Raw genomic sequence first — 16,559 nt, 5'->3', positions numbered from 1 at the left:
CCAAGATTTATTTAACAAATTTGTACATTGTAGTGGAAAAAGATTATTAACACTTGACTTCAAAAGTTTAATTTTAACCTGGAGGAACGAAATCACAACATGGTGGTTCAGTGAATAGGAAGTGGGAACAGTTCTTTATTTCTTTTGTCCTACTGAACTCCACGCTCTCCCTCATGTTGTCCCCAAAGTGCGGCCTTTCGTAAAAGCTCATCATAAATTGTTCCAGGAAAGAAAGTCCAAGTCGGCACCAACAGCCGTAAAACCATTATTGGTTCCTGCCTTTGTGTCGCTGCAGCAAGCAACATGGCGCATCCATTATGGTGTGATGGAAATAGATTTTCAGATAGAGACACTTATCCATCCTCTTCATTCACATGCAAATGGTCGTATTCCAGAGAACGTCTGAAATCTGAGCTCTTTTATTTATCTTCTTTTTTTACATTTACAGTAATGTTGGTTTAGCTACTTTACGTGCAATTAGGGCATGTGGTTCTGCAGTACTAAACCATTTACAACATTTCAGTCTTTAGGGCTTTTAACCTTTAATATACCAATGAAAATTGTTTAGACTGATGGCAAAGGTATGAATGAATGTAATATTCAGTGTTTAAATTGTTTATTCTGTCATGCAAGTATTTGCTCTTCATTTAATTTTTTTTTTTTTTTACCAACAGAAGTTTTTCCCAATTTCAAACACTGTCCATCTTACCAGTTTGCAGAAGCACTACATGATGTCTATCTGCTTGGCTTATACACGTCCCATTAGGTTGATGCAATGACCTGCAGCTGCTACAAGGTTTCAGCTCAACAGTGACGTCTAAGGCAGCTGCTGCAGACCAGAGCTACTCCTGGAACAATGAAAACACAGGAAAACCCCGACGTTTAGATTATTCTTTAAAAAATGTATGAGACAGTCTCATTTTTCAGGCTTTTTCTCATAACGCTTGAAGTATGCGTGTGTGCGTGTGTGTTTGATCGGTAGCCCTGCTGAGTTATAACCCATCTATATATTGTCATTTCTGTGGTCTTCCCTTACACTTTGTAGATATTATTATTTTTTTGAGTGGTTTTGAGTTTTCTGTTGAACTGAGGCCTTTCAGCTTTTTCTGAGCCAGTGCTCACTTCACATTTCACCATGCGTTAACATAATGTGGACGTTAAGAGTAATCATTTCACAGTATTTTCGTTTTGCCATTGTGAAAGTTAAACAACCTGATGCAGAAAAATACTCTAATACTGTCAGTGTTTCTGCACTTTTTAAATATTAATGTAGATCTCTGAGCTGCTTTTTCTCAGAAATCACTTTATATCCACAGTTGAGTATGGTGGAGGCTCAGTGATGTTGTGGGCCTCCTTTTCCCCCCAAAGAGCTAGCAGTCCACCGTAACCAATCAGATAAACTCCTTGTTTTAGACACATGCCAAGTAAAAGTATTTTCTTTCCAAACACCACAAATGTAAACATCGTATTCATTTGAACAGTGGATTTTTATACGCTTTGTATAATTAAGTTTTTAGCCACAGTAACCTGCTTATTTGAACTGAAATGTGTTTGAGAGGAACAAATGATAGCCAGCATGGACAGCATCTGCTGTTTTCATCTTCAGATTAGGACCACCTGTTTGCTCACAGTTGGAACGACTTCAACAACTGAGCTTCACGCTTTTATTAATTTTAACATTTAACCTCTGAATAAATGATTCGCTTACACAGAATCAGCCGCACATATGTTTTTTCTGCCAATGAATTGTTTGCCGAGTTTAAGTGTGATTTCTACCAAAAACCACGATTCTTCCTATTAGTGATGAAGGCCTGACATTGTTTTGAACACAGCTGTAAATATACGGTTTGAGCCAAAGACCCAAACGGTTTGGGTTGCTCTGTACTGTGAAGGCTGTTGTTTCCTTCACACAGCCTTCTCCCTCCACCACCTTCATCATCTTTATTTCTCTCACTGTAACCATGACTCGACTGGCGCATGCTCTTTCCTTTGCTTTCCCCGCGCCCTCCCTTCATTTGCCATAAATCCTTTTTACTCTCTTATGTTCCCGCTCTTTTCTTCCAGAGGAAGGGGAGTGGGCAGCTCTCACACAGCACTCTTACTCACTGAGAAAGCTGGCAAGAAGAAAAGAAAAAAAAAGCGGCGTGAAAATAAAAAGAAGAGGAAGTAAAAAGAGGCAAAAAAGACAGGAGGAACACGTCGCGTGAAGATGAGCAGGACAAGAGCTTTGAGAAGATGAGATACAAGACTTGTCTTTCACAGTCCTTCTCCTGGGGGCGGGGGAGATTCTGTAAAGTGTGGAGTGAACTGTGAGTGGGGTGATGTATCCTCTGCAGGGGTTAAGCAAAGACAGATTTCTTAGTCAAGGTCAGTATGATCACTTGTGAGGCTGGAGCAAAAGGAGCAACTGGAGTTAGAGCGTTAGGCAAGGTGATGCAGAAGCAAGAGGCCAATGCAGATTCTTCCTCTGAATACATACATATTCCATCTCTGATGCCCCCTTTCTTAGATAAAACCCGCTCCCCTCCACCTCTTCCTCCCTCTCCTATTCTCGCCTCGTTCCTCCTCCACCCCGCTCCCTTCCCCTCTCCTGCTCTCTGTGCCAGAGCACCGCAATAGCAGTATGAATAATTGAACGGGCTCCTCGACGAAGGATTGAGAATTTCTGTTGCGGTTGTGTGTGCTGGTGCAGCAGCAGGCGGGCCGGGAAGACGTTCATTACAAAAACAAAAAGCCAAAATAAAAATAAATAAATAAATAAAAAAACAGCTCCTGACTGGCCTTTTTTGCGTTGGAGAATAACCTTGAACGCTTGTGAAAACACACCAAGGGCTTCCACGTTGCTGCATCTCCAGGGGGTTTGGAGTAAAAAGGGGCGTTTGGCCATGGATGCACTAATGACGTGACATTAAAATCTTATTCAGATTCAGAATCTGCAGGACAGGAGAGCATCCAAGCAATGTTTGATATGAATATTCCCAGGCAGACAGGCGCTGGAAATCTGTGCAGGGCTGGATCAACCAGCTGTCCCAGAGGGAGAAGAAAGAAATTGCATGAAGGAAAAAAAAAGAGAAGAAAGTTGGAGGTGCCTCTGCAGTGGATATGTTTGTGTGCCTAACACTAAGTTATATAAAGATGAGGTGTGTATTTGTGTGCTGATAGAGAACATGCAGCTCTGCAGTAGCAAAATGTGAAACAGAAAGAATGAAAATAACTCAGTGGATGTGCGTGCAGACACCAGGAAGGAGGGTGGATCCACTGGGTGTTGTCAGGCTTGACCCGGGCACGATGCAGGAGAGTCAAGGTATGTGTGTTTGAATCCACGCATACCTACCTGCTCCTATTTTCCAGCTTAATTGGCCCAAATCTGCCATTCAGTGAGGCCAGAGCCAAGGACCCTTCATGTGGCCCAGTGGGAGAGAGGGAACATGAAGTTACACACAGAACTAGCTCTCTTTCTCCAGCACACACACACACACACACACACACACACACACACACACACACACACACACACACACACACACACACACACACCCACACTCACACATACCTACAACCTGTCTAAAATCCATGTCAGAGGAATGCAAAAGCGCATTAAAAATAAACACAATTAGAAAAGTTTGTCACATTTTTTATTTGCTTTACAAGAAAATGTAAAGTGTCATAATTGTGAAGTGAATGAAACTTGAATAAACTAAAGTATGGCATGCAGTCATATATAGGAAAAAGTCAGTGTTGAAAGAAATCCACAAGAGGTTCTGTTTGCAGTTTTCCACAGACCTTAAAGCACAACAGCAAACATGCAGAAGAGATGATCTGTTCAGATTAGACTAAAAGTTACACATTTGGCTGAAAAGCAAAATTACTATTTGTGAAGGAAAACTAACTCCTCATTACTTTTAACTCACAAATCCTGCAGTTAAACATGGTAGTGGAAGTATTATGGTGTAATGATGTTCATTCTTCAGACACAAGGAAGCTGTGCAGATCTGATATGAAAACAAATGCGCCCAAATATATTACAATCCTGGAAGAAAACGTTTTAAAGGCTTCAAAAGACTTGAGCTTAAAGGTTTACATCCATCAGGACAATGAGTGTATCAGAATGGCCCAGTCAAAGCCCAGACCTATATCAAACCTTTAGTTGGCAGATGTGCACAGTTGGATAAACATATAAACCAACTGTGGTTGCAGAAAAGCAAAGCTGCGGGATGTACTGACAAAAGAAAGTTGAAAAATTCAAGCCATGACATTTTTAAAATCAATCAATAAAACCATTCAGCATTTCCCTTCAGCTTTGCAGTATGCAGCACTTTGTGATGGTCCTCCTCCCCAAAAGTCCCACTAAAATACCCCAAAGCAAGTAAAATGATTTTTGGAAAAGTTCAATTGGTGCAAATACGTAGTTTTAGATGGCCATTTGCTTTAGATTGGTCAAGCAATGTCTGAATGTGAAACCTATTGGTTTGCAGATTTGTACTGTTTGCTCACACAGTTTAGATCCTACAAACCTTTTGTTTTGTGTTTTCATATTCTGTTTCAGAATTATGCTGCACAATTTCAAACTAAGTATTAATTTGGGTCTGGTATAGTTGCTTTGTGGTCTAGATTTATGCATTATTGTGTTTTCTTTTTCCTATGGTCTGTTGCTGTGAGTTTTATTTTCTGTGCTCCCACTGCACCTGCTTTGTTTCCAGTTATTTACTCCCTCAGAGTTTATGTAGTCCCTGAAGTTTTTTTCTCGATGGATGCCTGTTCTTTCATCAGATGTGGCTTGGTCCCTGTTTTGCTTTGTTTTTGTTCCCATCTGGCATTTTTGTTTTGTTTTGTGTATTCTTATTTCATTGCCAGCCTCCCTGCTTCAAGAACACATTTATTTTGCCTTTTGTACCAGTAAATGAAGTTTGCTCCTCCCTCAGCTTCCTCCTTTGAAGAGTTTGCATATAGATTGGAAAAAGGGTTCAAAAAACATACAGTACCATCCAAAAGTATTCATACCCCCTGAACTTTTACATATCTAGCTAGATCAGTATTGCTCAAAGAATGGGGTTGTCTATCTAAAGTTTAGAGAAAAGCAGTTGAATTAAATGTGTGACTTGTCCATTTGATGGTTTATCCAGATCATTAAAATCATTAAGTGCATTGGGAGGAAAAAGTTTGTTTACATGTGCAAAATCATTGTAGGAAGGGATGAAATGGCAAAGCAACGTAATGACAGAAGAACCAAACTGAGCTGAAGTTGAAATAAACTTTTTCAGCAGAATTTGCATTCAGGAGTAGAATGAAAAACACCAACTGCCATGGAGGTGGATCCATCTTGCTTTGAATTTGTTTTGGAGCCTGTGGCACAGAGAACATTCCTCTGGCAGAGGTAAGGAGAGATTCAATTTAAAAGCAACAAATTATGGAGGCAAACAGCACACCATCTGTAAAAAGTCTGGGACATCTTCTGCAGCGGGATAAGGATCCCCTATGCATATTAAACTCCGTAAGCAGTCGACTTCAGCTGCTCAATATAAAAAATAAAAAATAAAAATTCAGGCTTAACCTCAAGAGAAGTACTGCATGCAGCAGTGATTTATGACTGAAGCCGCTCTTTAGTTTTTGCACGTTTGGTTGTCTTTTCTGGTTTAGTGGCGAACATACCGAAACACAAAGGGTTTTCAAATTTCTGCACATATTTTAAAACCAACACGCTTTGTTCTGCGAACTGCAGCCGTCTTTGCATCTGACAGCCCAAAAAACAAAATTAGAATTAAAATGAAAAAAATAAAAATAAATCAAGCCTGGTTGAGCCTCCAAACCTGACATAAGGTGTCATAATAAACTATATGGCTGCAAATGTAACTGGGATATGAGACATCTGTTGTATTTACGGCACAAATAAGGGAAAGGAGTGCAAAATCTCCGCTGCTGAATGAGCTTTGTTAAATGCTGACTGCAAGCTTAAATCAAGGTGCTGCAGTGAGAGCCAAGAGAGCTCACCACCCTGCCAGTGCAGACAAAGTGTTTGACGTATGCCCTAATGATAATACCCAGCACATTACAGCTCGCCAGCCAGGATGACTGTTTGACTCAACATGACTCAGCTCTGCTATAAGGCTCACTTGCAAAGATATTGTTTTGCCAGAAAAATCTTATATAATTTTTCAAAAAAAAAATAGTTGGAATTACATAAAGAAGTGAGAGTGAGTGAGAGAGAGAGATGCGGTAAGTTTTTGTCTTGGATGAGTAGCTTGGGACTGATTTCTGGGAGATGATGGAGAGAAAGTGCAAGAGAGAAAAGAATTGAAGCAGTTATTCAGCGGCGAGTTAAAGCTGAGCAGAAGGCGTGCGGCCGCAGAGCTCGGAGCGACACAGCCAACAGAGAGGAGACTTCAAAATGAAAACAGAAGGAGAAGACCGGGGTCTATTTCGATCTGGAGACAAAAGATGAAAAAAAAAAGCAAACTGATAAAGAGAGAATAAATATTCTGAAAACAGCTGAGGCACCGAGATATGATCACAGTGAAACACTCGAAGGCTGCTGTGACGACATTTTGTTGCAAACTGAGAGAAGCCAACAAGATAAGTTTATGGTTAGGCTGCATAGAGAGTTAACGTGAGTGTCCCACAGAGTCACAAAGAGAAACTTGTTTCAGAGTCATAGGGAAAAGTCCCTCATGAAAACATGAGAATATTAATACACAATCATTTCACAGTTAAATAATTCAGGACATCAAATTTTAATAACAAAGAAAACAAGAGTAAATAAAGACTGTGGTTGTAAAATAATTATTATATTTATTGAGAGAAAAATGACTCCAAACTACCTGGCTTGATCAAAGGAACCTTCCCAGAACTGGCCAGTCAACCAAAATGACTCCAGGAGCGACTCATTCACAACAGAGCCCAAAACAAGATCTAAAGGTCTTGCTGTCTTGGCTAAGGTCAGTGTCCATCAATCAATAATTAGGATGAAACTGGGCAAAGAGTGAAGAGTTTCAATTTGTTTTAAAAAAGCAACAAAAATACATATTTATATGTGTGACATTTCCAAGAAAGGATTCTCAAGATTTTTCAGAAAACATTCTGCGTACTGCAGAAAAAAATGGAGACTTTTTGTAAGCTGGTTATAATGAAATAGTACCATGAATTCTGCTCCTTATGGGAAAATTTTAAAAATCCTGATCTATCTGGTGCCTGGATTTTGTTGGGTGTAAATAACTTTTTTGTCGCCTCCTTTGGAGTATGTGAAAGTTAGGATGGTTATGGGAACCAGTGAGCCTCAGTGTCCAAGAAATGTAATCTTGTCTAAATAAATTGTGATGTATCTTTTCATAATAGAGTTATGGTTGACCCTTTAATATTGTGGCTTTTGAAGGCACAACTCAATGAAGTTAGAGAAAGCAGGAGAAACTCAACTAGAGCCCTGGCATATTGGAGCCAATGTTTTTTTCCTTTGATAATTTCATGGACTTTCTTTAAAATGACCAGAATTGATTTCAAATGAACCAAATGTGGAAAACAAAAAAACTGCATCACATCTTGTTTATTCATGACAGACATAGCTCACTAATTACGTTCTTAGAGGAGTAGAAAGAACATCCAATTTGAAAAATATCCCATCCTTTTCGTGATATGACGACATTCAGGGGCCTTTCGGTTCTAATATTTGTCCTGCATGTGCACACAGAGCGAACAGTGCAGCAGTTCTGGAAGGAGGACACCGTCAGGGGACAACTGCTGAGAGGACACAGCTGGCCAGATGTAGATGAAACAGTCACTGGAGTATGATTCCTGCACGCATGCCTCAGCTGGTCAACAACTGCAGCCTACACACACAAACACACACAAAGGCAGTTTTGCGCAGGAACACAATGTCCCAAATGCATCAAAGTGCACGCTGTCAATTAGCAAGACACCGAAAGCAGGAGGGGTGGTCTCCTTTCCCGGCCTCTTTTTGATCTCCATCCAGATGAGATCCACCTCGAGGCCTAGGTGTAGTGTAGCCGCTCCCGTTAGAAACACAGTCGGCTTATATTTGATGGCTGCAGACGCTGAGATCACGAGGAGCTGGGGACCACATGAAACGCTGTTTGATGGCTAAACCAAGTGGTGAGAAAGAAGCCGGATGGAACCCCTGGGATGATGGGAACTGAAGGCACTTTATCTTCTCTCTCTTTTGTACGTCATTCACTTGAGAGAACTGGAGATTGCCTTGGATCACCAAAAAGAGAAAAGCATGAATATGTACTAATTCCCTGTGATTCTGTACGACCGAATAACTGTGACAGCGTGTCGTCTTGCTTAGTCCACAAAATGTTGTTTTTTATCTACAAAGTACATCAAACCCAAAGAACAAATAAAGCACTCATGTTGTCTGCTTGTACATTCAGCAGAGGAGACTTGAGGCTAACTTTGTTGTCATTGTATTCATGTCTGCATGCATGTTTTTAGCTGACATTAAGGTCCTATTTTCCTTCTGTTTAAAAAATAAATTGTCAGAGAAAATGTAGAGATGGAGCTGCACCTATAAGTATTCAAAACCCCTTTACAGAGTGGGCAAAATGTAAAAAACAGCCAGCTGTTTGCAGTCAATAAATCAAACAAGAATGATTTTTTTTTAATTAATTCATCAGATCTGATATGACATTAATGAGTACAATAATCTCAATATTTCTCAAAGCCTTTTTAATCATATATACAGTCCAATTAATCCTAGTTATTAAACAGCGCAGCAGTTTCTTTTCTTCATTCAAAATGCTCAAAAAGTTTTCAATCTAAGGAAACCCAGCAGATTGCATCAAGCCGATGTCCCCAGTCCAGGAAAGTGTCACGGCTAATCAGAGCGGCAGACCAGATGTAGCTTCTGTGAGGAGGAAAAAAACAGAAGGACCATAAAGTTAAAAGGTGAAATGAGAGCAAATAATGCAAAATTGAAGAGCAGTAGGCGAATGCGGCAGACTGAGTGGAGAGTTTGTCCTCCGGTAGCCTAAGCCTGCGACAGCGTAACTACACGATAACCTAAGCCAGTGAGCTAAGAGCTATGAGCTTTATCAAAAAGGAAAGTTTTAAACATAGTCTTAAAAGTAGAGGGTACGTCTGCCTCTCGCTTGATTTCACAGGAACTGAAGGATCCAAATCCCAGTCTGCTTTTTAAAAACCTGGGAACCAGCAGTAAACCTGCAGTCTGAGGGGAACAGAGCAGAAACAGAGCAGTCTGATGCTCTGTTAGGAACATATGGAACAATCAGATCTCTGGTGTCTGATAGAGCTTTCTTATGAAGAGGTTGTGAGAAAGATCGTTCTGCATAATGATCGTTCTCCCTCTTCTGTTTGAGGGAAGCTCAAACAGAAGAAATGTGATCTGTCGTTTTAGTTTTCGTCAGAACTTTTGCTGCAGCGTTTTGGATCAGCTGCAGTGTTTTTGTGGATTTCCTGATGGTAAAGAATGACAGCAGTTCAGGCACAAAATTGGTACTGTTGTCAACAGCTGAATTACTGCGCCCTTAGAACACTCATATATAATGTTTAAGAACTTCATATGAGTTATTAGTGATTTCTGAGTGTTTCATTGGGGTTTAAAATTTAAACATAAGATGATATAGAAGCCACTGAACACAAGGCTTGAAAATGGTTAATTTCTTGCCACACAGTTAGGGAAGGTAAAGAAGTTCTGTCCAATTGGCGAATGTACTTTCACTGGGGATTACTGGCCATTACTTCTTCTGCTTAACATGTAAAAAAATCTATGTACATATTTCTTTTTTGGCATAAACAAGAGTAAACAACACACTGCAGTCCACCATGCGGTAGATTCTTGTCTTTTTGGCCTTCTCTGTGAGTTGAGCTCACTTTGCTGAGGATGAGTCTGCAGACATTCACTGACTGGATCCTTTCAGGTCCAGTCAATACAGAATTCAAAAGTTCTTTCTAGCTGAACAGGACGCAGTAGCCTTCACCTGGGGTGTCACGTCCCATCTTTTGTTTTTATATGCTGCAGTTATGAGCTGTCAACTCAGAGATTTTTATCTTTTCTCTTATTGCGAATTCTTTTTCTGATGAGCTTTTTTAAAATTAGTTTTTCCATGGGAATGATAGCTTCTTTCTTTTCATCATTTGGTTGTAAATATTAAGAAGTTCAGCATATTTCCACTGTAGCAATCTTTTCCTGGAGCCAGGGTATTGTCTGGAGCTCTTCTTTACCCCCTTCTCAACAGTTTACCCTCGTAGAAATGTATGCTGTTATGTTATCCCCAGGGGACAACAGGTTGTAATCCTGTTTACTACCAAGTAACTGATGTAAAAGTTTTCTTAAATCCTCATTTTTCAACCAGAGTTCAACTGTTGGGTCTAGACTACAATTTCGAGGTTTCAAATCAGTGCAACCAGCCGACTACCAAACAAATCACAGGGATCCCTTTAAAAAAAGTAAAAGCTCTAGTGGGAAACATCCCCAGTCCAGACAAAATAAAGGGTTTCTGTGAAAGCCCACCTGATCCACCGTAATAATGCCATTCAAAGCCGCTGCTGAGCCAATCCGCTTATAAAAACAGAACCACTGACCGTTTCTGAGAATAAGCACAAAATATAGAAAGATAAACTATTTTCTTTTGAATTTAATAATCTATATTCATTCAAAAGTTTATTGATATGCAGTTTTTGTTGTTTTTTGCTTTTCACCAATCTAAGATCAGATTAACAGCTTCTATTTCTATTCTGTTTTCTCCCACAAATGTGTTTGGTTCATTTTACTCCTCTTAGATTTTGAGTCAAGCTGTAACGCTCAATAGCCAACAAACTTCTGATGCGTTTGTCTTTTCCTTTCCTCTGTAAACACACACCTACACGTTTCCTTTCTTCTTGTCTAGATTTTCACGCTGTCCCTGTGTGTTTTCCTCTGCACTGTGGCAAGTTTGTTTCCTGCCCTCATGGCTCCTTGTTACTGGATCTGAGGGTCAAGGTGCAGCAGCACCCTGAGTTGTTATTTCTCATCCAACTGCCACCTCAGCGCTTGTTGTTCCTGGTCAACTTGCAGCAATGCCACAAGACTTGTCTGTTCATGTTTTGTGCTCCGCATGCAAATATTTGCAGAAATCTTTGGTCCATTTGACATTTTACAGAAATCTGGAATGGATCCGACGCTCGATGTTCTTTTTGCAACAAGACAGTTAATTTTGTGAAAGAAAGTGGATTTCAAAGCTGAGGGAAAACTTTCAACTACTAAACAAGAAGACAGACAAAAAAAAAAGTGTTGGAGCTGTCAGGGAGCACCGGGATCACTGGCCTCCGTCAGGGACCTCGAGTTCTACATAGTAGAAGTGAAAAGCTAACCAGCTACGTTTCAACAGCTCTGAGGCTCCAAACCACAGCGGGTACGAGGCAAGATGGTGGAGAAGACAGAGTGATTGCAGATGGGAAAACTGCAGCGCAAACAGAGAACCGCTTCAGAGTAAAAAGCTGTCAGACTGTCTCTCAGAGTGTCAGCTCCTGACAGAGCAGCGAGACCGAACCCAATCGACTCCTGAAGAGGTAAACCAACAGCATCAAGCCTAGCTAATTCTTATCTTTCATGAGTTGTGAACAATGTTGAGATCGTAGCAGCAATGCCAGCTGGAAACTATGAAATTTCATATCTGCACCTGCTACAGAAGGGTCTGTAGAAGCCATTATTCAACCTGTCCCGCATTCATCCATCACTGTTTGGATTGGATCATCCACAAAACAAGACATAAAATTACTGTGATGAGTGTTTATGTTGCGTGGCATCTGACACGTTACGTAAACTAAAGTTGAATCTCTCTGGACAGTGAAGATTTTTATCTCATCTTAGCTAACGTCTCTGCAGACACCACACATCCTGAACACAAACTGTTTGACTTCCCTCTGAACGGAGCACTCTTGGTGAAAATGAGCCGCCGCAAATACACTTTTGTAAAGCACGATATACACACATATTTATATTTACAAAAAGAAAAAGCTTTCATTTTTTAAATATTTTGCTTTGTTAACGCAAAGTGGGTGAGTAAAGCTGATTCTGATATGCATACAGTAGGCATCTCCACCTCAGGGTCACACACACACACGCACACGCACACACGCACACACACACACACACACACATGCACACGCACACACACACACGCACACACGCACACGCACACACACACACGCACACACACACACACACACACACAACCACAGCTTTCTGATCGAAAGACGACTCCTCATTATCATAAAAAGATTATTTCAGCCCCGACTCTTTGGAATTGTCTTTATAGTCAAAAGAGCAGGATAGATTAGGCTAATTTAAATCATTCTCAGACTAAAAATACCTCTTCTGATTGCTCTGTTGATTTACACAAACAAAAAGTAGCAACATGAGCCTAAGGACACAACCTCTGCAAATTAATCAGAAATAAACAATTTATTACTTTGATACTCTGCCTTGTTGCCAAGATTGCTGCTCTCGAGCCGCCAGCTCTCTCCCCTGTTGATTAAGTTACACAACCCTTTTACAAAACTATGGGGGAGATTAAACTCAGGATGACTGGAAGAGAAAGGCTGAAATTAAACTGTGGACACACCCAAGCAAATCAACAACTTTTGAGCAGTTTAAACCTCTTCAACAACGTCCCCAGAATCTTAAGAGGTGTCTTTCCGTCTCACATGTCTTAAGAGATAAATGTTCCTCTTGCTAGATTTATTCAGCATCTGGTGTCTCTGTTGGATTTGAAGGGGATTGATGAAGGGCCCCTTAAATAGGTTGTTACTTCCTGAAAAAAGCAGTTTACGTCCAAATGCCGTTTATGTTTCCATCTTTCAAAGACAGGTAAAGGATTCTCAGAATACGTCATCTTTCAGAAATGTTCCTCACTCTTAATCCCTCCACATTTTGTCATAGCAACAAGTTTTATAACATTTCACAAAGACAAAGGAGTGCATAATTGTGAAAGTCAAAGAAAAGGGCAGATATTTTTTTAACGGTTTCTACAATTTTTTTTTTTGAAAAATATGCATTTGTAGTCCCTGAGTAAATACTGTATGCAGATATTTCTAATTAAAGCTCTAAGTGCAGCAACAAGGCTTTTAGGGTAGGTCTCACTTTTTGCTCTTCTTTGAAATACAGCTCAAGCTCATTCAGGCTGGGAACAAGGAGGGACTGATAAATGCTCATGTCTTTAACAGAGTCACAGTCAGTAGCTTGGGACTTAAATTAAGATAAATAAGTCCACAGAGCAAAATAAAGGTAAGACAACTAGGATTGCCTTTGTTTTCTAGCGATTTGTGTGTTACGACAAAATACTGTGGCAAAAAAACAGAAACCTTCACGGCACGAACATATAATCCCAGAAAAAAATCTATTAAAACTGATGATAAAATTTCCTGAAAAGCAAATTAATACAGGAACTAAAATGACTAAAATGTCTATTACAAAAGATTGAATAAAAATATCCTTTAATGTTCCAGGGAAACTCAGGTGTATGAGCTGCAAAGTGACAAATAGAAGCAGACAGAAACGTAAAGATAGCAATAATAATAATAATAATAATAACAACAGTAATAGTAATAAAAATAATAATAAAAAGGGAACTAAGAGATCGTACAGAAAGATGAAATTTATAACATAAGAAAAAACAAACTGTGTTGAGGTTTTCTGTGGTCTGCTTAGTTGAAACTGTTCGTTTTAAAATGTATGCATCCAAGCTGTAGATTGATGCTTGTTATTAACTTTGCATAACTCATGTTTCACTTCGTGCTAATCTGTGATCAAATTCAACTAACACTGTTTTATCAAGTGAGGCACAAAGCTGCGTATCTTCATCAGGTGTAACACGATCGTCTCCCTCCGTAGCAGCAGCACAGCGTTTCATCCAGCGTTTGGAGATGTGTGCAGAGCCACCTGCAGTCTCCATCAGCTGATCCGATGACCCTTCCTGCTGATCAATGCTGCCCCATCTGACCGCTTCTATTCCTGGACACCACTCCTGCAGATTCTGGCCCCTTCCCTCCTATCTCTCTTTTCCACTTCCCTCTCTGGGACCAGCCTGGCCCAGCAGCGCGCCCGGCCAAGTCTGACGCAGTTAAAGGGAGGTACAGAGAGCACGCACACGGTGCAGCCTTTAATGTTTGTGCAGCAGAGTGGTCCCATGTGCATCTGTTACACCTTTCTGTACCGTTGCACATGAAGCATAAAACCGTCCTCCTTCCTTACAGATATTAACAAATGACCAGCTCTCTGTGGCAGATCGGGGACTTCTCTGATTTATTTCTGGAGCTCCCAGTGCAAAAAGGCTGAGTGACCCAAAATTATAATGAGAACAGAATATAAAAAGAGTCACTCTGACCCATATCTAGCTTAAATGTGGGGTGAGGGCATAAAGAAGATACAGTTAATCTCTATTTCTTCTTGGCCCAGACTAAAACAGACGCGCTTTTAAAAGTTCCCGCTCACACAAACACACATACAGCAGATGGACCTTTAAGGGGTCTTCAGAGACCAGGCCTCTTTATCTTCAGACTCTGCAGCGCAGCATCCGCAACCTAGCATAAGAAGAGAGGAGACAAAGTACAAATCATTTCATGGAATACATGAAATTTAAAATCTATCCTAATGGGACAGCCTTGTTTAAGGACAAAAAGAGCTGAACTGTCAATCCTCAACGCCTTTTGGCCATTTGTTATCATCTTACAGTGAGACAGTTCTGGGCAATAAGCAGAATGGTCAATAAAGGAACAACCTAATAGAGCTGTAATGGGAAGAAAGCCGACATAACAAGTAACTGACCCAGGGTCTGTCGTAGACAGAGAGAAAAGCAGAGTGAAAATGTGTCGAGAGCAGCCATAGGGTGTTTATGTTACCATAACAAGAGATATCAATCACAGATACAAACACTTAAGGTCATATATTTGTTGATTATAGAGACTTTTTATTAGTTTTACTGGCAATGTTGTCTGGAAAGTTATTTCTGCAGGTAAAAGTGAATCAAACACGGATTGAAGAACACAAAATGAACTGGAAAGAAATGATTTATCTCTTTTAACGAGTCCTCACAGAAAGGAAAAGGTTTTCTTCACTGCAAACCTTTATAGGCAGAATAAAAAGCTACCTGTGTCTTTATATACAAGCTTTATTTCTGCCTATTTGTCAGTGATTGCCAAAATGAAGCCACATGTTCTCATGGGCCTCGGTTGGTTGTGTTTTTGTGACTTTAGTTCTAAATCTTGCCATATTCAGATTATTTCTCTGTGTTCGTTCTCATCAGCAGGGCTTTGCTGTATTACTTCACTCTGTTGTTTATAGTTTCTTCATCTATTCATTTCTTTCTGTTCTTGGAACATTTGGATTTATTTCTTTTAGACCTGTGTTAGTCTCTTTCTGTTTGGTTTGTAGTTCATTTTGAGTCTTCGATTAGCTCCCTTTGAGGTAATTAGTTTCCCTCCACTTTTTCTGCTTTCCTTCTGCCACAGTTGTACCACATTTTCTCTAATTAGTTCACTTAGTTGATCATTTTCCACTGTTGACTCAGTGTTTTAGCTACAGGTTTTACCTTGATTCATCCTGGATTCTGCCCTGATTCTTTCTGTGTTCGATGACCTGCTGCCCCTGTGATATTCCCCTGAAAGATTCCCTATTTCATTATTGATGAACTCTGTTTCACCACAGTCGTTCTCTGCACCGGGGTCCCTATAAACCACAACCTGACACATGTACAGAAATGAAAACAGGAGCAACAAAAATACTTTGTTTACCGATACTCACTGGAAAGCGAGGGCAGCGGCAGAACAATAAGTCCAAGGTAACAAAAAAATTTCATCATCATCATCCAATGTTTCTTTGGGGGAATAGTAATATCATGCAGTTTATGACTTCGGCTAACAGCTTACCAGCTAAGAGCCACTGAAAGCAGCATCATTTGTATGGGTGAGTTTCTTTCCTTATTTGTTGCTGTCACACAGTCAGTATCTTTGATGTTTTTGCTTAATGTGTGAATGAGTGTGAAATAAAAGCTTTTATCAACAATCTGTTGGGAAGATTTATTATAGTTGCAGGCTTTTAAAGGGGCAGTATGTAAGATCTTGACCTTTGAATTATATTAAAATATTATTCACTCATCAAAAACATCCTTGGTGTGTTTCCTTGATTCTTTCATTTGACTCCAATTTTCTATAAATGCTGGCACTGTTTGCGAGAGTTCATGCAAATATATGTTATTAAAATGTTTTCTTCCAAACTCCTTCTTAAAAGGATGTGAAGCAGGAATTAAGATGTAACACTAGGATTCAAAAGAAAATCTACTTTGCCTTAGTTGCGAATAGGCAAACCATAAAATGCAATTCAAACTTCAAAACTTTTTTAAAGATCATTTTATGCCCGCAATTTTACAATTTTACTTATAAACACAATTTAACTGGGCTGAAGAAATATAGAAAATGCCGTCTGCCTATGATCTGCTGGAATAATGCAGGAGATATCGAGGACAAAAGGAAACAAAGTTAAAGATCGAAGCTTATTGCATTTGAGGTAAAACGTAACATAAAAAAGTTGTTTTGTTATGTCCTCCTAAAAACTG

At 39.9% G+C, this 16,559-nt stretch overlaps 1 protein-coding gene across 2 annotated transcripts in view; it reads right to left on the bottom strand.

The window, feature by feature from the left end:
• Positions 1-8,655: 8,655 nt before the first annotated feature.
• LOC129366992 (endonuclease V-like) overlaps positions 8,656-16,559 on the bottom strand; it is a 47,160-nt gene continuing 39,256 nt past the window's right edge. Inside the window, exons 9-10 of one of the 2 annotated variants that reach the window (XR_008606674.1) lie at positions 14,466-14,529; positions 8,656-8,854 (exon numbers count right to left, since the gene is read on the bottom strand). The gene's annotated coding sequence lies outside the window, so the exon portion shown is untranslated. The remainder of the gene's footprint in view (positions 8,855-14,465; positions 14,530-16,559) is intronic. The other variant, XM_055041165.1, reaches the window with a different exon arrangement.

This window comes from Poeciliopsis prolifica, unplaced genomic scaffold (genome assembly GCF_027474105.1).
Source record: "Poeciliopsis prolifica strain line A6 unplaced genomic scaffold, Auburn_PproV2 SCAFFOLD016, whole genome shotgun sequence".
NCBI classification, from domain to species: domain Eukaryota; kingdom Metazoa; phylum Chordata; class Actinopteri; order Cyprinodontiformes; family Poeciliidae; genus Poeciliopsis; species Poeciliopsis prolifica.
This window is presented reverse-complemented; position numbering and strand designations above follow the sequence as displayed.